The 26,240-nt window shown below is 44.4% G+C and overlaps 1 protein-coding gene across 15 annotated transcripts in view; it reads right to left on the bottom strand.

Annotated features, from left to right (window-relative positions):
• The window catches only part of LOC119456428 (sex peptide receptor), a 441,000-nt gene that overhangs the window by 103,592 nt on the left and 311,168 nt on the right, over nt 1-26,240 (bottom strand). For 7 of the 15 annotated variants that reach the window (XM_049669832.1, XM_049669837.1, XM_049669836.1 and 4 more), the window contains one exon: nt 12,080-12,150. The exons of 4 other annotated variants lie outside the window; for them this stretch is intronic. The gene's annotated coding sequence lies outside the window, so the exon portion shown is untranslated. The remainder of the gene's footprint in view (nt 1-12,079; nt 12,151-26,240) is intronic. 4 more of the 15 variants (XM_049669834.1, XM_049669843.1, XM_049669833.1 and 1 more) reach the window with 1 other exon arrangement.

Raw genomic sequence — 26,240 nt, 5'->3', positions numbered from 1 at the left:
ATCTAACTGCGCGTGGCGTGCGTCTGCATTACCGGACTACAGTACGCCCTAGCCGAACTATATCTACTCGTTCAGTTTCGTAAGAAAGGCACGCTTATCGCGTCTTCCATGGCGCCTCTATATTGACGCGGCTGCGCTGAGCGGAAATTGGATTACAACACCTGCGAGGAAGACTTGCGGCTAACTTAGGCGAAAACAGCCGTCGTGTTGTCGCCCGCAGAAGCACGAAGCCGACACGTGTCTAAGGGAAAGACACGATTTTGGTTGGGAAACCTTGCCCGACAAAGATGTGGAGTCCGTGGAGAAACGCAAAACGAGAAAATAGGCTAGGGCGCAGAAAAGGAAGAAGAGGAAGGAAGCTGTGACGAGCGGCTTCCCGTGTGACGTAAGCAAAGCGTGGGCGAAGCGCGATGTGGTAAAGCGGCCGACAGGGCGATCAATGGGCGGGCTTCGGAGATTCGACGACGACGAAAGAGTTTCCTTCCGTTATGCCACTTGGAAGCGGAAAAGAGGAAAGGAAGTTACTGGGGATGGAGCTTGGCGGGAAGGGGGGCGTGCGGAAAGCAGTACAGGCGTGCGAAAGCACAGATTGTCTTTTCTGCTGGACTGTGTGTAACAATCGGTTCGTGGCGGTCTACACGAGTGTCACGAGCATCGGGAGAGAGATATTTGTGTCATGGATTTCTCACTCGTCCTCTACGTCCGCGGGACGGTATGGACACGCGTGTCTCAACTGCTGTCCTTACTCTGACTTTGACAAATGCCTTCGAAGACGCTGCGGCCGTCGTCATAGTGCTGCGTTCGGCATGAGATAGGAGGTAAAGAAATGTAAAAAAAAAGGAATCACAATTTCACCGCGTACATAGAGGAGGACTGGCGCAGACACGAATATGTTGGTTCAGTCTTTTTCCATCTCGATATATATTTCATTTGTTCGCAGTCGTTCCCGCACAACAGCGTCGCTTTCACGTAGAAACGCTGTTGGCAATTCCACGCGGAAGAAAGAATAAAATGTGTTACGGGCTTCGCGGTGTGCTGAACGCAATCGCGCATTTTCTGGGCTGCCTCGAAAACCTTAATCGGATTAATGGAGGATTTCCGCGTTCCCACCAGGAACGGAAAGCATGTATACAACGACGTCTGAGAGTGCAAGAATTTATGTGCGCCAATCCATGGTCCGTGGTAAACATAGATCTGCTAGTGGCTGGCAACTTTAAGAATAGTAATAGTAACATCTTAAATCACCTGTCGAAAGCGGTATGAATTCTTTGGTTTGGCCATTGTTTTATAATAAGCATTATGTAAATCTCTGTCCAGTTTATTTCTTCCCCCTTTTTTTTTTGCTTTTTGGATGACCTTCGATATATTCTGCGCTGTGATTATTTTGTTATGTAATGTTTTCAAGTTTCCCCAGAAACATCTTAACGGGAGATTTCCAAAGGAAGGCTATATTACAGAGGCAACGTGCCAGTTTGCTTTTGTGCAAGTGTCTTTCTTTTTTTTCTTTTAATAAGTCTAAATGTAGAATATGGCATCACGAATGATGCCGGCTACTCCTTTTCACTTTGGCCAATAGTACGTTGCAAACACATGCCGCCTTCCAGTAAATAAATTTGGTACGCGCTTACCTGTAGTCCACAGAAAGCTTGAACAATCATGTACTATACTAGATCGCAAGAAATCAAGTTCAAGAGTGAACTGACAGTTTACGTTAGGGAAAGAAATTTGGCAAAATATTATTGGAACGCAACAATGGGCAGTTCACATCATCCACTTTAACTACGCGCACTCCACAGTAATCATATAAACATAAACACCACGAAGCGATGAAAGGAAGACGGCTATTAATTGTCTCTTGAAAAGAACACTACGCCAAGCCGCTTAAAGAGGAGGGAAAAGAACACGCAGATCCACAACAATGTCAGAAATTAAATGACGCGAATCTTATTTTAGTTAGCAATGTAACCGCAGAAGCGGATGACACAAGCACAGTCTTTTTGTATAGTTTACAAACTTTTTCATATTTTCACAGAAAGAAATACAGCGATAAACAATAACGTAATCGATATATCTCGCAAGTTTCGGAGCAACTGGTTGAAATAGTACACCACGTATGCTCCCTCATCCGTGCAAACCCCCCAGGATAAGCTCTAGAACTTTAGCTGCGCTCTCTCTCTCTTTTTCGCTTTCTCTCTCCAGCTATACCCGGGCGCGTAAACGTTTTACCATTGTCTCTGGCTAATTTCTGTAAGCGGAACTGCTTTCACCGCCGACTCATAATTTATGCACAACAATATTAGCTTTGCGAAGAGAAAGCTTTAGTGCTGCGAAATCCAGTTCTATGTGAGCTTTCATCGATTCTTTATAAACTGTACTCGCGCTTTTGCAGACATGCATCTGCAAATGATTAACAAATAAATATGATGAACGTACAGAATATTGAATAAATGTCTTTTTTTTTCGACTTTTCTGTTTCATGAAATTCAATTAGCCAAATTTGATTTTGCTGAAAGGGTGGCACCCCATTAGCTCTCTGACGCAGAGAATGAACATTTCTGTCTTGGATCATTATATAATGCCGTAATTTCTTGTTTCATGTTGCATGTAATACCCCAATCAAATACTAATGTTACGTTGGCCATATAATTAGATTTGAAGTCTTGAAATTAAATTTATGTCTTAAGTAGTTGGAGCCTGCTTATCCTTTCAAGCAAAGCGTACTTAGCGTCGTCCGTAAAACACGTATGTCTGAGTGTTTCACAACGACCGCATTTGCCCTCCTTGAAATAATATCCAATGAACACTGTAGACCTAATTGGCGTTCTATGTGCGTGAGCCAAAAAGACGAAACAAGAAACTTTCTCCTGTAGCACTTTATCGTTACATAATCCGCAATGTCTTGACATCCATGTCGTAGTTATGTGTCCTATAAGTCGATGTAGAAGTGCCAATAAGCCCGGCAGGTATAGGCGTTGTGTAATTACTTTTGGCTGTACGACCAGCTATAAGCCTAATGTTTGGGCATTGGACCCGACTGCTTAACATTGCGAAACATTTCCAATGTGCATTCCTGACCTCACACCTAGCATAGACCTAGTAGCACACATCACCAAGTGAAAATAGAGAGAGAGAGAGAGAGAGAGAGAGAGAGAGAGAAAAGGCAGAAAGGTTAACATGATGTGACTTTCCGCTTTGCTACCCTGCAGTGGGGATGGAGAAATAGGGGTTGAAAAGAGGACAAAGAGAGAGAGAGAGAGAGAGAGAGATAAAAAATTGTTTATCTCTGGTTTAGAGGAATCGGTCATAACGCGAAAGTGTAACGGTGTAGTGTAAAAATCAGTGTTAGCTTTGTTGCGCATTCACAAATACAAATCCATTGCACAGTCTTTACATGCTGCACAGTTTTTATTTTATTAATTACAGTTTTGCTCGAAGGGAGAATCAATTACAGCGATATCAGGCACGCGAAGTTTGTGCTGCTGCGCAGTGCAAGCAGCACCCCTGTAAGGCTACCAGGAGTCATAAGTACATCCGATTCGATGGTGAGTACGTACGCGGCGAAATTGCATCTGTTCGGTGGCTGGGTTGAGTGGTGATTCATCACCCACGCCGCCTGCGCATTCTCACCAACATCGTGGCCATGCGGCCGCTTCGTAGCTTCTGCGCCGTCGGCAATGCTGGATGACGCGATCAGCTTTTAACGCCACACCTAGCTGGCCTCCTAACTCCTAGCTGGCCTCCAAGTTGAAGCCGGTAAAACACGATGTGAGAAACAAGAACTACAGATAACATTCTAAAAACACCACCCGAAGACGGTCTTGTATATCTTTCCGAGGGGCACGCAAGGCAACCTATTTTTTTTATAATAATTGATAGTTTGATTTCAGAGCGAAAAAGTAGAGATTTCTTTGTCGTTTTGATGATGGTTTCATGACGTACTACATGGGAAAGATTGTTGCTGGTGCTCGGCAGAGAACAATTTCATGTAAAAAATTAAAAAGAAGCATGAAGGGTGTTATAGGCGTTCACAAAGGCCGCTCGATATCAAGAAGCGCAGTAGCGCTTGCACGGTCAACTGATGCGTTGTTAGGTTCCGTCATTTCTGTAGCACTCTATCTTCGAACAGAGGCCGGTCATCGAACTGTCTGAACACGACGGAAAGCGATGGTGTCTGTACACTGCTCTGCCGGCACTGGCACAAAACATGGCGCATTGTATCCTCGTCGCCGCAGTGGGCACAGGCTGCGGTGTCGGCCATCTCTACGCAGAACGCAAAAGCATTGGTACAAGCGACGCCATAATTAGCCCACACAAAAGGGTCGCGTCTCTTCGGGGAAGTCGTGGCGTAAGTCGAAGGCTTAAAGTAGGATTCAGGAAATATAGCGGGCATGCATGAAGTCATTACATGCAGATGGGGTGCATTGCCGTGAAAGCGTGTGGAGCATCCTTGCAGAGTCTGTCCTGTAGGAAGCGCGATTGAAAGGCGTCGATACTTTGCATGCACTTAACGGGCAGCTTGATCGGCATGTTCCTTGCAGATAATACCACAATGACTAGGTAGCTACTGGAAAATGACTTGGTTGCCTTTCTTAGTTAGTTTACGGTCTCTGCGGCCGTCGATATTGCGAAGTCAGAAGTTTTAACTTCATCAAGACCCTGTATCGCAGTTGAAGCGCTAAGGGTACACATACGGTACCTTGCCCAGACTCCTCGCCACTATCTAGCCTCTCTATCTGCGGGCCAACGACGTACCTCATTGTGCCGAATGGTGTGCGTGCAACGCTTGTCATTACCATCGTGCTTCGCAACTGCTGTGAGACCTTTGACTCTTCCTTGGCGTCTAATTCACCCTAAGATCAACCTGACCATACCTTCCGTGCAGGAAAAAGGAGGAAATCTGTAATCGCCAGTTATTAAACACCCTACTTTACTCTTATTATATCATACATACTAAGAGCACACACACACACATAAACGACGGCTCCGTCCTTCCGAACAGCTCTACCGCAGCTGTCGTCATCCCAGCAAAAGTAACCACTATTAGCGAGTGAAACTAAGTAGACATGAAGCTTTCAATATACCGAGAAGTGATCAACCACAGCAAATTGCGTTAGTATACGATTGTGTGATTGCGCAATGGTTGCATATGAAGCCTAAAGATTAAAGGATCAAAGAGGAGAGAACGTGTGCGACACCCGCCAATTTCCTTAGTATAATCCATAGAAGTATTACTTTTCAATAGAACTGGCGTGCCGACTAATCTTGCCTTTCAGTCGGACTGATCTTTCTATCCGTGCGTTATCTGTATTGATTAAGCGGCGCTGCGTTTTACAAGCGGAGACAATCGAGCGAAACCGTTTTTTACCCAAAGCAGACATGTCGGAAAGCTTTACATCATTCGCCCCAATTCTTCCGGCGTTCCGACGTTTCATTCGATCGATACAAGTTTGCGCACAGCCTGAGACAACGACTACAGACAAGGCGCGGCGGCACCATCCTCAAGCGCTAATTACGGCTCAATCAACAGAGCCAGCGCTCAAATACACTGATCCTTGGGGTATTGTGGCTGTAGGAATCGTATTTAGTCCTAGTAAATCGCGTGCACTGGGGTGCGAGGTAGAGTCACTGTATAGGCTTTCTTTATATATAGGCTCCCGTGTAGGCTTCCTTTAGGGAGCCTGTACCCTAAAGGGATCCTATACAGTTACTGGAATGCGAAAAGTACGGGTCTGGACTGTACGATTTGAGTAGACCTAATTGCATGTTATATGTTTTACATCATCCTGTCGAAATCGTCATCCATCATGCTTCTCTTCCTTTCCTTCTTTTTTCACCCTTCACCCAGCGCAGAGTAGCTGGCTAGAGGAATGCACACCCGTGAGCAAAAGTATACGGCCCGTAGGGTCGCCGAAGAAAACTGAATTTCTTCGTAATTAATATGTATAAGCTGAAATTGACGAGTGAACTGCAAAGTTTGCAATGCCAAGTTTGGGCTGCAGTCGTCAATTTCAAGTTGCATTCGCAGGCGGTTAGAAAAATGGGCTTCATCACGCAATCCCTGGTCCGTATACTTTTGCTCACGGGTGTACCTCAGACCGACCTCTCTGCATTTCGTATCATTAAACCTTTCTCTCTCCCCAGAGCGAGGTATACGCTCTTAAATAAGATCTCGTTATGATGCGAAAGGGACCAGAGTGCATCTTGGTTACTGCACTCAACACACTGATCTGTATGCCTAACATATGTGTTAAGCACTCTTTTGAAAACGTGCGCGAATGGTGAAAAAGGCTGAAGAGTTCAATGCAGCTAAAAATCATTCATTCGAGGAGTGTTCTAAACAATCTGTTGAACAGCTCGTGCTGTTGTTGCAGTAAGCAATACTGAGGTTGCAAAAAGTGTCATTCTTAGTCTGATTGATGCTATTCATTTTGCACGCCACATTGCAGCTTTTATCTCTATCTCTCTCTCTCTCGTGCAGCTGCCCTTTCTCACGAGTTGAAACGCAGTTCGGTGCTCTCCCAACGTAATTAAGTTTTATTATTAGATTTTGCTGGGACATCCGTTCTCAGCTGTGTCGGCTTCATTTTTTTTTTTTTTTTTGCCAGCAGGAACCAGTGATAGGGTATTACATTTCTTCCGGTGCACCACCTCAGACATTTGAACTTTAATAATTTGAGATGATGCTTGGCGATACAAAATTTTCAATAAGTGCACGCAGATATATGCAATTGCGTGTGTTTTGTGCACGCGCGTGAATGCGTATCCCGACGACCACCGATGTTTGGACCTCATAAAACGTACCCAAGCAATGTACCTAAAGAAAGAGCCAAAAAGGTGATAAAACTGCAAACCGCCAAACAAGTCTTAACTTGACTTCATCATTTCGCTTCTTTAACAAAGTCGGGATGTTTGAGCATAAAGTTGGCTTTGGCTTGTCTAAGCCAAAATACAACGGTAAAAAAGGAAATAGAACATTCTTATACCCAAATCTAAAACATTCACTTAAGTCACAGAGCACATGACAGAAAGGTAGGAAAGAATCTCGTGTGTGGTCTCTGCTGAGTGCATCCTCTACAATGGCTCTACTCTTTTGTTATGTATCGGTACGAACTAATCTTGATATAAGCACAATAATAACTTTTTTCATCATTGCGTCGACTATAGCAAAGAGTCGACCCACTATCCGTAGAAAAATTAAAGGGGAACGAGTGTTTTCTATCGCTACCACTAGTAGACTTCCCGGTCTCGTTCTTATTTACAACAGCAACAGTAGAACTATTAATTTCATTGACATGTAGTGTCACTAGCAGCATTATCTGTCCAGGTATGCAGCCATAGAATAATAAATTGAAGAACTGGGCATGCATTAGAAAGGCAGTTCGCACGCCAGAGCTAATCAGTAGAGTAAGCACCGCCCAACTGGGATAGCAAACAACATTATTAAGTCGACCGGTCAATCACTAACAGTTCTTACGAAAGAAAAGTTATGTGCTTCGGCCACTCAACCACGCTGGTGTTTTTTGCATTGTCAAAGTACATAGCAGCACGCAGTATATTTTTACACTGAACTTAGTTCATATTACACACGAAATGACACCACAGCGAGAACATTTTACCGTCCTTGCGCGTCCTTACAGACAAAACAAGTTTTCATTGCGAATGCGTCGTGCTGATGTGCAAGCAGGTCTTGCCACGCTCTTATAGGAGGAAATACAAGCCAGCTTTTATGTCCCTCTTATTTCCTCAAGAATTTCCTTCCGGAAACATAGTTTTATCACTGATTGTCACGCATTATAATTTCAACGCTATGCTGTAGAATTTGCACATTTATATCCCGCCACGTCAAAGTACTGCAATATTTTACTTCTGCACATGACCGTACTTTTTCACAGTGAATAGCATTTGGTATCATGACGAGCTTCTCTTATACAGATTTCTATGCACTGGGTAACATAAAAACTCGTGAATTTCCTTGATCAGGCCAAAATCAATAATAACGAAATCATTTAGTCGTTGTTAGCTTCATTTACTACTTCGTGTATCTCAGAAAGTGAGACTCAAAGTTTATGCTTCAAGTGTTTACAGAACTATACTCCGAGTTCTCACCTAAATATGATCGCTGTACGGCTGGGCCTGCGAAGTGAGTATTGTTTACACGAACAACCCTCTAGCATTAGTTAAGTACACCAGTGTACCATATCAAAGAAAATTACAGTGGCGTAGCGCAGTGGTTGGCGAGGCGGGTACCATTCAGTTCGCGGGCACAATACGTAGTGACGGCCGGGGCCCTGGGGCGAGACAATAGGTTTAGAGCTGTGCTTGGTCAATACAGTTGTCCCTTTCGACATCGAATCAAGGCAGGGAGAGCCGACTCGCGTGTGAAAACAGGGGAGATGGAGCGAACGGTGAAGACACAGCGTTCGGGACAGTGAAAAAAAAAAAAAAAAAAGGGGGGGGGGGGGCACTGAGGAATGTGAGGAAGAGAAGGAGTGGTGAAAACGCAGACATGGAGAAAGTTGAGGGCGAAGGCAGCCGAGCCGCGGTGCACTTGAGCCAGTCGCAGAGATCGATTAGATTGGAGAGGGTTACAGATAACCTGACTTCGGTCTGAAGCAGTTCAGGCTAGCCATAGCCCAAGTCAATCCACCCGATGGATTTGCCTCGACGGCTGCTCCTGGATTCACTGCACGCTGATGCTTGGTGGCAGGAAATGGGGGAAACGGAAGCTATAGGGAGAGTGTGGGACGACGAAGGAGATGGACCGATTGCAGCCCGCTTTTGCGCAACATGCAGACGAGAGGAATGTAGTTGGGCAATGTGGGAAACCATTGGGAATGCACGTACGGCATGCAGGACAATACTGGGCTCCTCATTCGTTAAAGAAGCTGTTCCGTGTCCGTGCACCCTATTCAGTGGAATGCACAGATGAAGAGTGCAGAAGAAATGGTACCCGGTGCATTCGGTGCTCCGGTTGAAGAAGAAATAAATTTGTTTTTGCGGGTAGACATACTGATTTAGGGCAACAGTCTTCCATTTCATAGCTCTTGTCAAAAGGCCTTAGAGCTTGTGTCATTACATCTTTTGCACCCTACGAGCAAGCATGTCAGACGAAGTCTGAATCTAAATCTAAATTGAGAGTTGTTAACTTCCGAAATGCTTTTCAAATTGGAATTCGATCTATTTACTCGCATATTGATTCTTGTTGCGTTGTGACATCACCCGGCTAGCATAGCCTAAGCTTTGTACAATTCGCATGATGACATCATTTCTTTACTTCTTGTCATATTGGTCCATTTATTACGGTTTCTGTAAACTCTAGGCAAAAATCCTTCCGACGCAAGCTGCTCTAAAATTTCATCGGCACGTCATTTTGAAAAATCATTGTATATCCAAAACCTGACATCTTAGCGCTGTTTGCTGTAGTCCAAGGCCCTTAAATAGCATGCGGCAATTGAGCACCAGGTAACAAAGCCGCAAGATGTATTTAATAGTTCCTTCCTATGAACAGCTCCAGTATTTTCTGTTGCTGGTTCGTCTTTAATGTTCGTCTGATCCATGCATTTTATAGCCTTTAGCAACGTTAATTAGAAACAGTGGCCATTGATGTGGCAGTCTTAGTATTCTCCCTTTCTATTACCGCCAGTGTAGTGTTGCAAACCGGATGCTCGTCTGGTTGACCCCCTGCCTTTCTTTTCCTTGTTTTCTCTCTCTCTTCTGTCTCTCTCTTAGCATCTAAAGCCCGATAAGCAGCGGCGAAGCCCTTTGGTTAAACTTGAAATGGCTTAGAGTCCGGTGATCAATTTACCGCCTGGCAAAGGATCTTCAAGAAAAAAAAATGTCGCAGTTTCGCGAAACATCAATTGCGATAGCAAATTAGTAGAGAGCTATTCGGAGTAGGGATAGTAGTTTTATCGGCTGGATAAATTTGGACACATTCGCTTACTAACTGACTTAATACCTCTGTCACACGAGCACGCAAAAACTCTTTTACGCAAGCGGTCTTTTATCAAGTTGAAAGACTTTTGAATGAAGAGGTGTTGCGCAGCAGACACACGGCACCGACGATCTCCTTTTAGTGGTTCCTTCTGGACACGCTACCGAAAGCGTGGCGCTAGCGTTCGAAACAATATCGGCCAAGAATAACTTATGTATCTCAGAAATATGAAGTGAAAACTTATTGTTTACACGTTTATTGAAATAAATTTAACATAAGAAACGTTAATATAAAGATTTATTGTAGTAGTTTAAAGAGTGTCATCACGTGACATCCCCAGCCTGTTCGACCTGCTTACGAGAGTACAGAAGGAAAATGAGCATTACTGGGTTTACTACACCTTCTGCGAGACATAAAATTATTTTTATAGGAGCCTAGGCGACAGAAAATTACGCATTCACTTACTTTCTTTAATATATGATAATTGCTGGTGCCCACTGATTTCGAGGCTACTCCTTTTCGCCCGTAAAGGAGATCGGCGAACTCCTCTTCGGTTCTTCCAGAAAAGACCGCTTCTGAAAAAGAGATCGCTCCCTGTCGTGTGTCTGCGGGCGAAACTCTTTTTCGGGAGAAGTCTTTTTGCCCAAAAGGACTTTCGAGTGCCCGTGTGACAGGAGTATAACAAGCGTGGTGTCAGCGCGCACAAGCAAACGTGAATAGATCACACACGATGACCACAGACAACCCCTATCAAAACCCTCGCAGCAAACGCAGCCGCCGCAGCGAGCGAACGTTCGTAGCGGTCTATCGCTTCAACGGAACCTGAGCGGCGAATGCACAGTGCATACAAAGGTCAGATCCGTGTGGAGATCGATTTCAAGATACGTTGTGGGTGACCGCCGCAGCTGGGCAAAGTACAAGCGCAGTTGTTGGCAGAGTAGAAGCTGCCCCCCCCTCCCTCCCACGCTGCCTTTTCCGCTTTCCTCCTTTCGCGTGCGAGACTGAGTAGCCAGTTCCCGTTTGCACCCGGTTGCAAGATACGCATTTGGTGCCGCAGCACAGCGTCGCCCCCCCCCCCTACCTCCCTCCCATACCCTCACGGCCTTTCGCACGACGGGAAGTCACGTGTGCTTTCCGTCGTGAGTTCGCTCTCCGTAATATCGCGCGTTCCACGCGCGCTTTCACTCGCACATACGGCGCGCGGCGACAATTTTATCGCCCTTGGACTTTATACGGAACCTCACGGCGACGACGACGGCGACGCCGACGGCAGAAATCCGCTGGAAGTGTCTATATAGTTGCTATCGCAATAATAGGGGATTCGAGTAATTAAAAGGAAAGTTTACCGCTTTCGTGAATTACATTTAGTTCCTCACCGAAAGCTGGATATTGTGAGGTTTCGATTGGTACGTCAATTCCTTTCCGTTTATTTTTGCCGGTAAACACACTTACAGGCCTTACACAGAATATCTAATCACCTAAACGGTCAGACGGCCGCAATGACACATGCAAAAGGCGAGCAAGGACTCACCCATACCCCATCACTAATTCCTAAAATATCAAGATAAAAAGAAGTCAATGCTTCCAAACAGCTCGACCAACATGCCCAAATTCACATACGTTGTCATTGGAATTTTCGTGATAATAAACACACGAATTTTTTATTTAATTCTGGGGTCTTACGTACCAAAACCACGATCGCATTTTGACGCACGCTGTAGCAGGGGACTCTGGTATAATGCATGATACACAGGCGTTCTGGCATTTAGGCCCCATCAAAATGCGGTTGCGGCGGCCGGTATTTCATCCCGCAACCTCGTCCTTAGCAGCGCCACGCCATAGCCACTAAGCCACCCCAACATATTATTTTATCATTTTTCTTAGGAATGGAAGGATTGTTACGTCGATTATTTATCTTAATAAGAAAGCCGCAATGGGAAAGCAAGAGAAAAAAAACTATCTTGTGCAATAAAACGAACCCTTCCTGGAGACACTCTCATTGTGAAGATTGCAGCTGCGCTTCAACCCTAATTTCTTCCATAAGTGAAGATTGTGCTAATCATGCCGAACTTGTTTTGAGACTTAAGTAACGCGTATACGACAGCAGCTGACGTGAACAGCCAGTTCAAACATGAGCTCACTTACCTTGAATGCACAGAGTCTTCAATATCCTTGAGTCCGAAGATCCACACGCACTATAATGGGGGTTTCTGGTCCTGCGTGAAGAAAGGAAGATGATTTGTTTATCTGACTTAAACGAGTGTGCAGTACGGAATACAATACGTTTTTGCTCAATTGTAATTTTTATCTCCCAGCCGTACTGTCTGAAACATTTTTTTTTTTGTTTGTTTTAAGTTCCGAGTTTGTAGAACTAACCTTAGTTACATTGTTCATTTTTCCCTTTGAGAAGAGCCGAGTGAAGTTTTTTTCTTTTGTTCTAGACACGAGTTAGAACACCTCTAGGTCAATTCAAACAGCTTCCTTGAAATCTCGTAGCTTGTTTCGAGATTTGTTGTAGCATGCTGTTGACCACTCCTTAGTACCTCATTCTATCTTAAATGCCCTATGAATGTCTCTGTAGATGAGGCAACATCTGTATATGTCCAGTACATTTCTAGGCAAAGGATTTCTGCTTTTTATTGTAATAAATAAAACGCTCTAATAATTACATTTCTAAACACTAAAACTTCTATCCACCTAGTTACATATCTTCCGGAATCAAAACACAGCCTGCTATCAATAAAGGAATTGATTTTTTATCTGACAAGAACGCATGTAGCCGAAACTTTATCGAGGGAATAGCGCCTCCGACGAACACTTCCATCCGGAGATCATGCGCGTCTAGTCCAACTGGCCTCATAAATCCCGTGGGCGTGCCTCTAACATACCCACGCCTCAGTGGTTGATCTCCGCTTCCTCAGATGCCTAGCTTTCTTCAATTTTATTTTGTCTGTGGTATAGTATTTTGCAAGACGTAAGCCCAGCGTTCTCCTGCGGTGTATCTCGAAAGCCTCCCATATTTTTCAAGACTTACGGTGACTAATGCCGCCAGTGCTGCGTTTGTCATTGCGAATTTATCTTGGAAGAGACGCTGAAAGCCTCCCTGCAAGAAGAGAGGTCTGAAATTCGTTTATTTCCACTTTCCCAGTATTGATTTAACCCGGGTGACGTTGGGGAAACAGAACTTTTTTTTTACGTTTGAAAAGCTTTTGAGAAGCTTTTGAGAAGTTCATCATATAAACTTTCGGGCAACCTTCTTCAACTCTTACGTTTCCAGCTATACATAAATTGGCCTGTTTGTATGCTCTAAAAGCCGTGAAAGTTGTCTAGATATTCATGGTAGTTTGTCGCTAGGCATCAATCACTCGCTTTCAGTGGCAAGGTGTTATTTGTACTTTAGTTGCTTTTCATAATACACATTAGAAAGAAGAAAATTAAAACCAAAAATAATTTTCATAGTTTCATGATAAATTGTGACAGCAATAAACAACTGTCCTGAAAAGGATTGCGCTTCAGAAGTTATTAAAGTTAAGAAGTTTTTATACATTCCCGCCTTACGAAAATTTGATGTAGGCGTTGGCCACGTGTATAGGTATATTCATAATACATGTGGACAGTGCGCTCTTCTTCACTATATAAAAATGGACCTAAATAGGATGTTTCACTACCTTATGAACGTGGGAGGAAAATATTCTTGTAAATCCTCTTCGTATCACAAACCACAAGCCACAAAACATCTGCGGCTTTATGAAAACCAGACTAAGATAGTGCACTATGTCCTTAGAAAGGTCAGTCAACTCGAGTAACGTTTTACACTCAGTTAACGTTGCGTAACAGAATGCAGATATGCAAGTCTAGTCTAAAAGCAACGACGAGGCCCCACTTAAGGTGACAAATGCTTTATGTTTCATTAGGAAACACGAGGAAAGGGCTTTCATGCACCAAAAAATGATCACGCTGCATGTGTGTAAAATATGCGTAACTTGACAAATGACTCCCAGGGAGCGTGCTTTTTTGGTCATGTGACACGCTCGACGTTTTCTTTACTTCTTGTTGTGTTTATTCTTTTCTCTTTCTTGTGCACATAGATGTTTTGGAAGTAGTGACTAAAACTTCACTTGGAGAGACACCGCTCCTGTAGTGTCTTTTATTCATTTTTCCTTACGTCATGTCGATGTTTTTTTTTCTTCTTTTTCTGTGTGTGACTGCAACCATAAAAACGATTGATCTCGTCCTATTCAAGGTGTCAGAAGAACACACCGGCGATGTCATTGTTCTGCGTCATGGCTCAGGAATACAAAACAAGAGACACCAGGCATAAAACGAGGACATACGTGCCCATTCGCTTCTCAGATTCCGAGTTTGCGTTGAATAATAAGCCACTTTGCTCTCCCTTTCACGACTTAACCCTGCTTCGTTTCTTGCACATACATTTTCTCGTTCTCTTAATTGTTTCTCGTTCTTCATTAATCGTTGTGAGCTGAGCCGCAGGATGGATTATACCAACACGTGCATCCCTTAATGACGCAGCAAGCGCCCACCCCCGATCACGTACGTAGCCCTGACGGCAGAATGGAGGCAATCTTCGTCCAGGAGGGAGCAGCCCTCGTTATGAGCGGTCGCAAGCCCGCCGTCTTTCACCGCCTACATCCCCCGCCCCTCCTCCTCCTCACCGATGCGTACGGCACATCAACGCCAGCACGAACTGTCTTAACCCAGCTCCATAATGAGCGCTTAAATGACACATTGCCATAAGCCGAGAGGAGCCCCTCCAGATTGCCTCACGGAGTCACCGCAGCGTAGATCACGTCCTGATCGCCGACCGTCAGGCATATTGCCCTCCTTCCCCTTGCATTGCCCCCAAGTACTACCACTCTTGCTTTCTTGCCCACCTCCAGTTAAGGCAACGTTCTTATCACTCACTGTTCTCACGCTCTTGTTTCATTAGCCCGATGATGTCTGTTTCACGAATGTCACGTGCCTTTCGGGCACGTCCTGTTCGTTCAGAAGGGCTTCTCTCGTTTGCCAGTTCGTGCTTTCTTCTTGATATCCTCGGTTGTACCCTTTCCGTCTCCTTGTGAATTTTTTGACCAATTCCGCGGTCATCTTTAGGTCATTGCCCTAAGTCACATACACGGTCCATATATTGTCTTCGTCTATTGCTGCTGCCTTTTTTTTTAATCGAAAAGCGGGGGCCATATTGGTGCTCACGCTTCGTTTCATGACATTGTTTTCGCTTCGAGACTACGTGGTGCCGGCACTCATTGAGCCTGGATATTGCATTTTTGGGCGTCCCGGCCTGCCGTCGTAGTGACCGCTTAATCGCCATTCCTCGTCGACGGTCTGGGTTGGGTTGGATGAAAGGCATGTGCCATATAATTGAGGCCGTAAATATCCGCTGAGGGCGGCAGGAGGTGATCACGCGTGACTATACACTCGAGGTTTGCTTAGACGTACGCCATGGTAAGCAGAACATTGCACTCTGACTCTTTACGTAAACACGCAAGTACGTAAACAAGCGTATACGTTCCTCCGAACTAAATAATACACCCGTATGGGGGCGCCAGTACGTGTGCGTATGTGTGTGTGTGCGTGCGTGCGTGTGTGTGCGTGTTTGTGTATGCGTGCGTGTCTGTGTACGTGTGTGTGTGTGTGTGTGTGTGTGTGTGTGTGTGTGTGTGTGTGTGTGTGGTGTGCGTGCGTGCGTGTGTGCGTGTGCGTGCCTGCGTGCGTGCGTGTGTGTGCGTGTGTGCGTGTGTGCGTGTGCGTGCGTACGTGTGTGTATGTGCGTGTGTGTGTGTGTGTGCGTGCTTGCGTGCGTGCGCGAATGTATTTGTACCATGGATATATATCGGTGCTTTCGCCCGCTTTCCTCGCACGGATCCACTTTTGTTTTCCGTATTCCCATTCCATGAGAATAAGCGCAACAATCTTTTTGATCGAGTCAATCTGCTCGTAAAAACGCGTTGTGTTTAAAGCTACATGTTTAGCGCAAGACATGTGTAGCGTCCCATGTTGGCACGCCACGTGATCACGAACAGAAAAATGAAAGAAATTGATGGTGGCGCATATAATAAATAGCTATCTAGGTTTCCAGCCTTGAAATGAGCCGATTTGAAAGGTGTCCTACCCATAACTCAGCTAGCATCAAATGCCACAATCGCGTGACTCACAAGTAGCATACATTCTGAAACTGCACATATTCGATCGTTTTCGTTTCCACCACGGCTTAAAACACTGTGGATCTCAAAATTTTCATACGTCACACAAAACCAATGTGAAAATATTAGAAGCACGTTTTGAAACAAGATCATATTTGCTCTTCAACTTAATGTGTTGCTCTCTGTGCAGGAGTGATCAGAAATTACCACTCGACAAAATCTTCAATGAAACGGGCCTTCGGTAACCGCTGACTTTAGCTTGCCTGCCTTTACCACTGTACCTCTCTCTACCTCTCTTTGGTCTGCCCACAAGTCTAGCGTAGTGGTCCTTGAATTTCCGTTGCTTAAATTGTTCGCAGAGATTTTATCTTTGTTTTATGCTGCTTCCCATCCGTATGCCAGACAATTCTTGCGCAACAAAAAGAAGGCCTCCACATGCGGGGGCTATTGATTGACCGAGAGCACCTGCGTCTCTTTAAAATGCAGCAACAATATTTGCGCAGGCACGTCTCTTGCGAGCATTGCGGTGTTAAAATTCAGCACCATTGGCGGAAAATCGAACTGCAGTCGAGCACCGAACTCAGCCTGTGTTACCCACCCTCTGTACGCAGGGCTCCGACTCGGTAGCGTAAGCTGAAACTTCGTGATTGATTTCCTCAGCCACGACAGGCCCATAAATCTATGCGGCGCACGAAAAATAAGAACAAAAACATGACTCCCTATGAGCTACTTGGTTGTTCAGGGTGGGTTTCTGCTTTTTTTTTTTCATATCCTCCGTAGATATACGCCCTAGACCTTGAAAGAGTTGAGGAAGAATTCCCAAGCCAATGTCAAGAGTACGACCATCGCTGACGCGCGGTTGGTAGACTTTCTTCAGAGAGCCCGAGTTGAAAGTTATCTACGTACTGTGTTTGCTTGTTCATGCTGAAGTAGAAGCCTTCTGCTCACTGACTCACGCTCTACATCAAGAGCTTTTGAAGACCGGGGAACAGAGGATTTTCTAATAACGCTTACGTGTCAGAGCGCCGAGACATCTGTAGTTTCGGAAAAGCTCCACAAACGAAAATAAAATTTAATAACTTGAAAAATTACTTTTATTAGATCCTGAGCTCTAGGTAGTTCGTGCTTGAGATGAGACTACACTGTAGTTCTGCTCCATCGCTGTCAGAAGTAAGCGATACTTACACGTGTGCAGTTGGGACATTGGAAAAGACAACTACACAAGAAAATTATAGATTTTTCTTGAAATAGGAGCACGGAAACTTAATATGGGGAACACGAATCCGCCCCGAGTAACATCAAATGGCCAAATTTTGGCTGCTCCAAGTAACTACACCCCCAGGGTAATAGGAAGGATGTATTTCTACACCTATGTCAGAGGTTGTAGGGCCTTACGCAACGACGAAAACGGTAATCGATAATGCCTTCGCGGGAATAAAAGAAAATCTCTCTCGGGGTGCTCGCTTTCCGCTCTCTTCCCTATTGCTTATTAATACCTGAAATGTTTCCCTTCACCAATCATTACCGTTTATTCACCTGACCAATTATATGTCTGGAGAAGCCAGTGACATATTGTTCTTGTTGCCAACATTTCCAATTCACAATAAATAAATAAATAAATAAATAAATAAATAAATAAATAAATAAATAAATAAATAAATAAATAAATAAATAAATAAATAAATAAATAAATAAATAAATAAATCGTATTTGTAAACGTATAGTGGGCTGTTTCGGTAACTGTGCTCCGTATTTACGTAGACACCACCGCTTAACAGGGGGTTGAAAACATCCAGGCATTACGTTAGCGTTCCTAATAATTCGTTCAGGCAAAATGCCATCTATTTATAGCTTCCTCTTTTATTAGCGCCCTGTCATTCTTCATATGTTTAAGGCCTGTTGCAAAATCTACAGATTACATTCCCACCAGCTTCATGGCTGACATAACTGTATTAGTCCCTGCGGGATAAGATGTCGATAGTTGGTACTTGTCGAGTCCTTCATTATCTTCTTTTTTTTCAAACAGGTATACAGTTCAAACAGTAAATAGTGTCCATGGCTGAAAGAAACGTCGAATTAATACTCTAGCGCTGATTACAACTGAGGTTAGCCATTCACAAAGGTTTGGATACAATTGTTTTCACAAATAATTGTTCGCTAGATGCTTTGCATCTGCCAATTCTTTCCATAAGTAAAAGAAATAACGACAGCACTGCACTTTTCAAGGCGACAAAATTGAGACTCCTCATTACAGGCTGCCATTCTGCTCCAATTTTTTTCTGCTAACTTGTAGACCATTTGCCGGAAGTTAAGTGCCACCCGATAGGTGTGTGACGCAGGTCCATGTTTTATTCTTGTGTTGTTTTTCACTCCCTCCCTCATTTGTTATTTTCTCTCCCTCTTACTATCTCTCCTGTCTTCATTCACTATTATTTTTCTATGTATATTTTCTTACAGACTGGCATGCGTTGTGCTCTTTCTGGTGACAGTTGCCTCTCTTCTTCGTCTCTGGGATTGTGTATGTCTGCAAACCAATGCAATAAATAAATAAATAAATAAATAAATAAATAAATAATAAATAAATAAATAAATAAATAAATAAATAAATAAATAAATAAATAATAAATAAATAAATAATAAATAAATAACGAGATTGTCTTAACTTGTATAGTACTTAGCATCATCAGCCTATATTTCTGTCGACTGTAGGACGAAGGCCTCTCCCTGCGATCTCAAATTACCCCTGTCTTGCGCCAGCTGATTCCAACTTTCGCCTGCCAATTTCCTAACTTCATCAGCCACACCTAGTTTTCGGCCGTCCTCGACTGCACTTCCCTTCTCTTGGTGCCCATTCCGTAACTCTAATTATCCACCGGTTATCCATCCTACGCATCGCATGGCCTGCCCAGCCCCATCTTTTCCCTCTTAATATCAATTAGAATATCGGCTATCCCCGTTTGCTCTCTGATCCACACCGCTCTCTTCCTGTCTCTTAATGTTAGGCTTAACATTTTTCGTTGCATCGCTCTTTGTGCGGTCCTTAACTTGTTCCCGAGGTTCTTTGTTAACCTCCAAGTTTCTGGAGGTTAGCATATATAGCAGCAGCATCATAATCATCATCAGCCTATATTTATGTCCACTGCAGGCCTTCGTCCTGCAGTGGACATAAATATAGGCTGATGATGATGATGATGATTCCTGTGATTTCCAATTACCCCTGTCTTTCGCTAGCTGATTCCAACTTGCGCATATACCATATAATACTCGTATGCGTATTTTAATAATGGCCCCTGCACTATATTTATCTGCAGCTATTCTTGCCTTTCTTTCCCTTCTTCACGTGTAGGGTAGCCGACCGGGCGCGACCATGGATAACGTCCATGCATTTTCTTCTCTCTCTCTCTCTCGTTCTCTGTGTACATCGCGATGGAATGAAACTTGAACGACGAAAATATTCACACACCAGCTACGAGAGATTACATAAAATTCAGGTTTGTGACCTCAGAGTAACCAGGCACTAAATGTTCACTAGCCTCAAAACTAAACAGTGAGAATGCGCACCGGTGACAAAATACGCACCGAAGTTTGATCGATTCTCACGAAAACACCGTCTTAATAGCAGGTTGCGAGTAACATTTCCCATCATACTTGGCATGTACGCCTCCCGATATGAGGTGCATGTTGAAATCATCTCCCGAATGAAGTTCTGGCGGCTACGCTACCATGTTATGATATTTCGAGTGTCACATTGACGGATGCGTTAATCGATCACCATTGTCTAGCATTTGAATTATTTACAAGTATACAAAGTCACTGTAAATCCAGTACCGGCTAAAACAATCCACCAAAGCACATGCAATACAAATGCTGCTATAAAAGCGCTGTTCTGAGTTTCTCGTAGGTCAAAATAAAAAGAGGCTAGGCATCTTATTTACTGAGACTGGCGTACATCATTTTTTTGTGAAGTAAATAAGCGGTGATGGAGACTCGAAGATCACAGACAGCTTCTTACAACGCGCACATCGGGCAAACAAGATTTAGAAAGGGCCACTCTTCTACTATACCTTTTCATCGCGAGCGCATGTTGACCACGCCTTTGGACTTCAACACTACCCCTAGATAAATACGCAGTTTCCCACTTCGTTTTACCTATAGCTTCAGAATGCATCACTCATTGTCGTTTACTTGTATTTATATATCACTCGCCTATAACTGGGTCGCTTGGTCCTCGAAGCGACGAGATCCGGCCATTTCGGTTTGCTCCTGCCTGTTTGTGTGAAGACCCGTTGAGTCACCTGTCACTGAATGTCATCTCCAACGGAGGCGTGCAATGGCCAGACGCCCTTCTCACTTTTTTTTATTTCCTTATTCCGTTATCGTTCTCGGATTTTCCTTAGTATTGTATATTGGTTGCTTTTGCGACTCCCCGTCTTTTCCCATGGCATATTTTTTTTTGGCCGATTTCCTTGTTATAAAGACTTTCGCTGCCCTGCTGTCTTATCTTTTTGATCCCACTATGTTGACATGCCTAGAGCTGTGCCTTCAACGACAGAGCAGCGTTGGCTTTTGCCTGCCTGCTCAGTCCCGTCTGACCCCTTTTTTTCCCCACCATGCATTGCCTATACTTTTTCCTTTGTTGTGTTCAGACATTTGGGGTAATGTAATTTATTTTTACTTTCAATGCTTTCTTCACCAGTACCTCTCCCATGCATCAGACGTACTGCTCATTTTCTAGCATTTGTGGTGGAACGAGCCACGAGCAAGTTCACTTCGTTTAGAGAACTGTTATTATTTCTTTTTCTTTTTGATTCATGAAATCAAGAAAACGTAGAGACGCATCCAACTCTCTCCTCGGCTCGTTTCCACATTTACTCTACTTTACCAGCCTCCTTCCTCGACATTCAAGGTTTGGAAACTTCCTACAAAGCGTGCCTTTTCTTTATAGGAAAAGCTCGTCAGTACGCAATGTCTAGTATAGACTCAGTATTTTCTGTGTTTTTGCCCTCTTACGCGTTGCAGATTCTGAGGGGCACCCGCAAAGCGAACTCGTAGCCGCTCAAACTCAAGTAAATGCAAAGACAAACAGCGCTAAGAAAAGCAGGCGGTCGCGGCGCGCTTTGAGTTCCGGAGAATTGACTCCCGCCGGGCAGCATCGGATGCCTGCCGAGAAAAATCGAACACGGGACCTCACATCGTTCTTCGCTTTACTTGCAATTTCCCGGTCGTATACGTTTTACTTCTTCGCAGTGCGTTTTCGCATCCGTTACTCTTAGGCTCTTGATTACGGTCATCAGTCCGTCGAGCCGCCAATTTTAGTGGCCAAGACTTCGAAGCGCAGTTTACCAAACGGACACAAAGCCCACATTAAGGAACATCAACGGGAAGCTATATCGACTTAAAGTTGAACGCAAACAAGACGAAATACAGCGGAATGCGCTTTCGCCTTTCCGCTCGCTAGTGCGTCGTGACATCATCGTGATTCCAGCTTGGACATGAGTTCATCCTGTAAACACAAATGTTTATCAGCTAGTAACACATCGATACACCATCACATCAAACTCCTAACTAAGAGCCTGCAAGAGGTGTGCTTACCTAATTTTTTTTCGCTTTGTGTTTGATCATATGTGTTTGTACAATGTCATGACAGTAGTCAAAAGCGTACATGTGTGCTGCGTCCCGTATGCTAACTCAAGGTTAGGGCACTGAATGGTTAGATATGTATCCTTAAAATGTTGACAGAGGTGTTACGAAAATGTACGGTTCAAGTGTAAATCGCGTGAAAGTGGTTTTGGAAAATGTATGCTGTGATGCACGCAGCTTGGGGTGCCAGCCAATTACTCCAGTAAACCACACAACAAAGTGCGCGATTGGCTCCTTGGGGTAAATAAAGTATATTGCGTCTTCGTAACTGCGCGAAATATGCGGCTTTCAGAATTCCCTAATAGTGATATCCTCTGTAGGGATTTCACGTACTATGCCGAAGGGTCACGGTGCATAGATTGCATACATAGATGCTCCGGTATAAACTGACGCGCTGTAGTTATTCTTTCTGACCTGCAATACTATGGAAAATATGGCTACTTGAGATCCTCCTATCCCGAGAAACGTAGCTAAGCACACGTGAACTGTGGTAGGCACTTACCCCTTCGTAGCTGTACCCTCTGCAGTTTCCTTAACATCTCAATTTATTCAACCTTCCACTCTCCTAACGAAGAGGCATAAAGAATCAATGCAGTGATGACGCGAAAATTGTACCCGTATATAGGTTCGGAATTGTTCAGCAGGACCTGAACAGATTCTGTTCAACTCAAACTGCTGGGCAAAAAGCACTTACTTTTACAAAAAAAAAAAAAAAAACGTTATTGTCAGAATTTTGATACGCGTTCACAGAGCCCCTATACGTAGACAATTATATCAGTACGATTAGGCCTGCGTTCTGTTTAAATGTTTTCAGTGGCGTATATTTATGTACTACTTCATTCATAGTCGTTTGTCTTCCCATTGACGATGTCACTAATACCGTTACATAAAAATTATCTGATGGATAATTCAGAAATCTTGCTCACCTACATGTCAGCACATGCGTCGCACAAAGTAAAGATAACATGATGTAACACAAGCTGTGGAATTCGAGTCTATGGCGCCTGAACTGAGAAACTGCGCGCCGCTCTAGTTTACCATTTTATGTGCAGGGTACATGGTCTGATGCATGAGTGACCTTGCGTACTAAAGATATAAGTATTCGTGGAGAGTTAGCAGTTAACATGAGTAAATATTTCAACGCCGGAGACAATGTCTGCCGTATCATCGTTAATAGGGAGTTCCTCACAAGAAAATATCCATACCATCGGACATCTGAACTCAAACTGAAAACTACGGGGTGCAAACTTTGGGTCGGAATACTGCGCGTTTTGTCTGCGGTTACGAGTTCTAGTAATTACTAGAACAGATTGCGCAATGGCTCTGCATTTCACAATAGCTTCCTGTCAGAACATTGCACGCAACACGCTTTTCTAACAAAAACAAAAACAAAAAAACAAGAACAAAACAAAAAAAATCGCAAACGATAAGTGTGTACTTACGTATGGGTCTCTTTGCAAAATGAATTCTGAGGCCGCGGGAAGGTTTATATACGTCCTCGCCTTAGCAAGGGCAGTAATAATAACCTGAGAGAGCGATGTTTCAATTGTTCTGCTTATCGTTTCGGTTTCTTTTATTTGTTTCCTTTTTTTATGTTTTCTGTCACGAAGCTCTCGCCGATGTTATTGCGGTACACCCCGCGTCCCGTTTCACGTTAATCAGCCATTCTCCACAATTCAGTAAAGATGCTTTAGGCATGGCAGGTTTATCGTGTTATATTCCGGTATAGTGTATTCTAATTAGCAGCAAGGTATAGATGAGTTTTTTTCGCGTAACTGTTGATGGAGTAGAAGCTTAACTTTCTGTTTATATCCGGTCCAGTATTTTATGATAGAAAAAGTCGGAAGTGTCAGAAGGCCTGTGTGCCTTATCTCGGCCCCACTGGAGGAGGCTGCTAATTTGCTGGCGACTCGGCCAACGCTCGCGTGATCGACACCAAGTGCTGCAGTTAACAGACGAGCTAAGAGTATACAGAAATGGACCAGAAAAAGTGACGATGCGAAAAGCAAGCAAAACGAGAACGAAAGTCCGAAGATTAATCACGCCCGTGTCCGGCACCGATAGGCTAATTTCTCTCTTTCTCTAACGGTCATTTTGCTGCCGCTCTTCCCGTGGGCTACGTTCTTACACTTAATCTTCTTTCGCCTTGCTTAAGAGACACCGATTGGACCGGTCCCATAAAGTAAAGACCAAACCCGCGACGTTCTCTTTTTCTGCTAATATAATTGTTCCGTTGTTTCACATGAACCTTCATGATGCACGGGAATTTCTTGTTTGGGTTTAGCTTGCATCACGCACGATCGAAGGGGTATCACTGACGGTCGCTGGATCACAGATATGCCACCGCCGGTTCCACCTCTCACTAAGCCAGCGTGAACACACAAAGGTTCCCCGCTTTTTAATTAAAAACCTTTAGCGGGCGCTTCTCTATTCGCCCACGCTCCGCACACGTCGATATCCGAGGCTGTCACCTGACTCGCGCCCTCCCCTCCCGTAGCAATCATCTTTCTGCCCTTTCGACGTTCTCGCTTCTCTCTCTGCTCTGTGTTCCCTTATCTCCTTTCTCTTCGCTCTCCGTTCCTACTAACGACATGTCAGCCGCTCCTAAATTTACGCTTTCATCTGCGTCAACGCTGTCGTGCCGACCACGCCGCAATCGCGGAGCGTGAATTTTACTTTTCAGTGCCAGCAGTCTCGCTGGTCCATTCAGTGCTAGTAGTTCCGTGCGGCACTGTGGCTGATAAGCTCGCAGACTGGTGCGGTCCTCTTCAGTGCCGCAAAGAGATTACGAACGTGATAGACCAATTAAGGTGCCCTAAGCGTTTTACGTTTAGAACACCAGGCCACTCCGCGGTGAGTGTTGCTGGTACACTCTTAATCTAGATTCGCACAAGGTTCCGCTAAGCGAAACGTATTTGCGAAAATGTTCCACTTACAAAGTGGAAGGTATGCGATAATAGATTAAGACTCTATTCCCCGTGGCCGCATTGTGTGACTGCATGGCAGCAAAAAAAAAAAAAAAAAAAAAGAGTACCTGCGAGGGCTGTTATAGACTATTTGTGAAATACCGGACTGCAGTCGAGAATTTACGGAAAGCACTGTGTTATTCGGTTAATGCAATACGCATCACTTCGTCCTGTCCTCATCGTAATCTTTCGTCATACTTTTTTGTTCTTCTCCCTCCTCTTCTTGGGCAGATCGACTAACAGGCCAGAGTATACACTAGCTCTTGGCAACCTCTCTGCTTCTTATATAATAAATTATCCCTCTCTCTCTTCAAGGTAAATGGGATCTAAAAGGTGATAGATGCAAGACTGTTGAGTCATAGGCAAAGAAAGTTTCGCTTTAGAAGGTGGACATAAATTTTAAGTGTCGCGTTACGCCAAAGAGCCACAATCTGGCTATGAGAGACGTCGTAGTGGAAGGGTCTGGGTTAATTTTTACCCACGTCGGATTTTTAGGAGGGCATCGGTTCTCGGTACGCGATGGTTTTAAAGCGAAGCTTTCTATATCTCACTGATTCGTCCGTGAGCGCCGAAAACGCACTGCAGGAGAGCCAACTTACACAATGAAACTATCTGCGCATCTGCGCACACAATAAAAAAACGGCGCACGACATGCGTGTCGTAGAACACCACAGTTTACATTCGCAGTTGTGCCAATAAAACAATGGGAACTGCAACGCCACGCTACCCAGACGAACTGTATATATCAGCATTGCACTACGCGTGTCACGGAATGCATTCCCGGCCGTCACCATGGGCAGGCCGCAGGTGCAGCGCACAACAGAAGTAGCTACCGTACGCGAACGTAAGCGCGAGCGCGATCGTGCCCGGCGATTCCGATAAACGGAATCGGCCTTCCGATAAACGGAAGGCCGATTCCGTTTATCGCCAACAGCAGACCTTCTGACCGTCTACCACAGCGATCACAAGTGTAGAGTAGTCCGTGAAAGTGTGAGTGTGTGCGGGTAATCAACGGCTACATGATCTAAAATAAGCGCTATTTAACTTAACGAAACGAGTCTTCATTCAACTTCATTAAACAATCCTAAACAAGCAGTCAAATCACATATGCATCGCATCGGGTCGCTCAGCCTTTCTTGGGTTCTTTGCTTGGTCGTTGGCTTTGGACTTTGACTCAGTTTGCATGAGAGAAAGCTTTCGCATTCGACCATCTTTCTTTAAGAAAGGGACTTTGATTTTTTTTTCTTTTTTTTTTTTTTTTGCGTTCCGCCCCTATCGTAACGCATTCGTTGGAGCCAGAGAACCGAGCCGGCGACCTCGCGTTCTCCTCCGTTCCCAGCGCAGGCACGCTACACCCTTTGAGCCAACTCGGGGAGCATTCACCGATGTTACTCTCCGAACTAAATAATGAAAGTAATTCACTAAGGTAAATCGCCGAAATAATTACCAAAATAAGAACAGAAAGGAGAAGCACGTTCGCTCTGCCTCTCTCGCTGAGAGTTACCGCTTTTCCTTACCGCAAGCGCATTAGACGTTGCA

The sequence above is a fragment of the Dermacentor silvarum genome, chromosome 6 (assembly GCF_013339745.2).
Source record: "Dermacentor silvarum isolate Dsil-2018 chromosome 6, BIME_Dsil_1.4, whole genome shotgun sequence".
Classification (NCBI taxonomy): Eukaryota; Metazoa; Arthropoda; class Arachnida; order Ixodida; family Ixodidae; genus Dermacentor; species Dermacentor silvarum.
The sequence above is the reverse complement of the archived record's forward strand: the minus strand, read 5'-3'. Positions and strand labels throughout refer to the sequence as shown.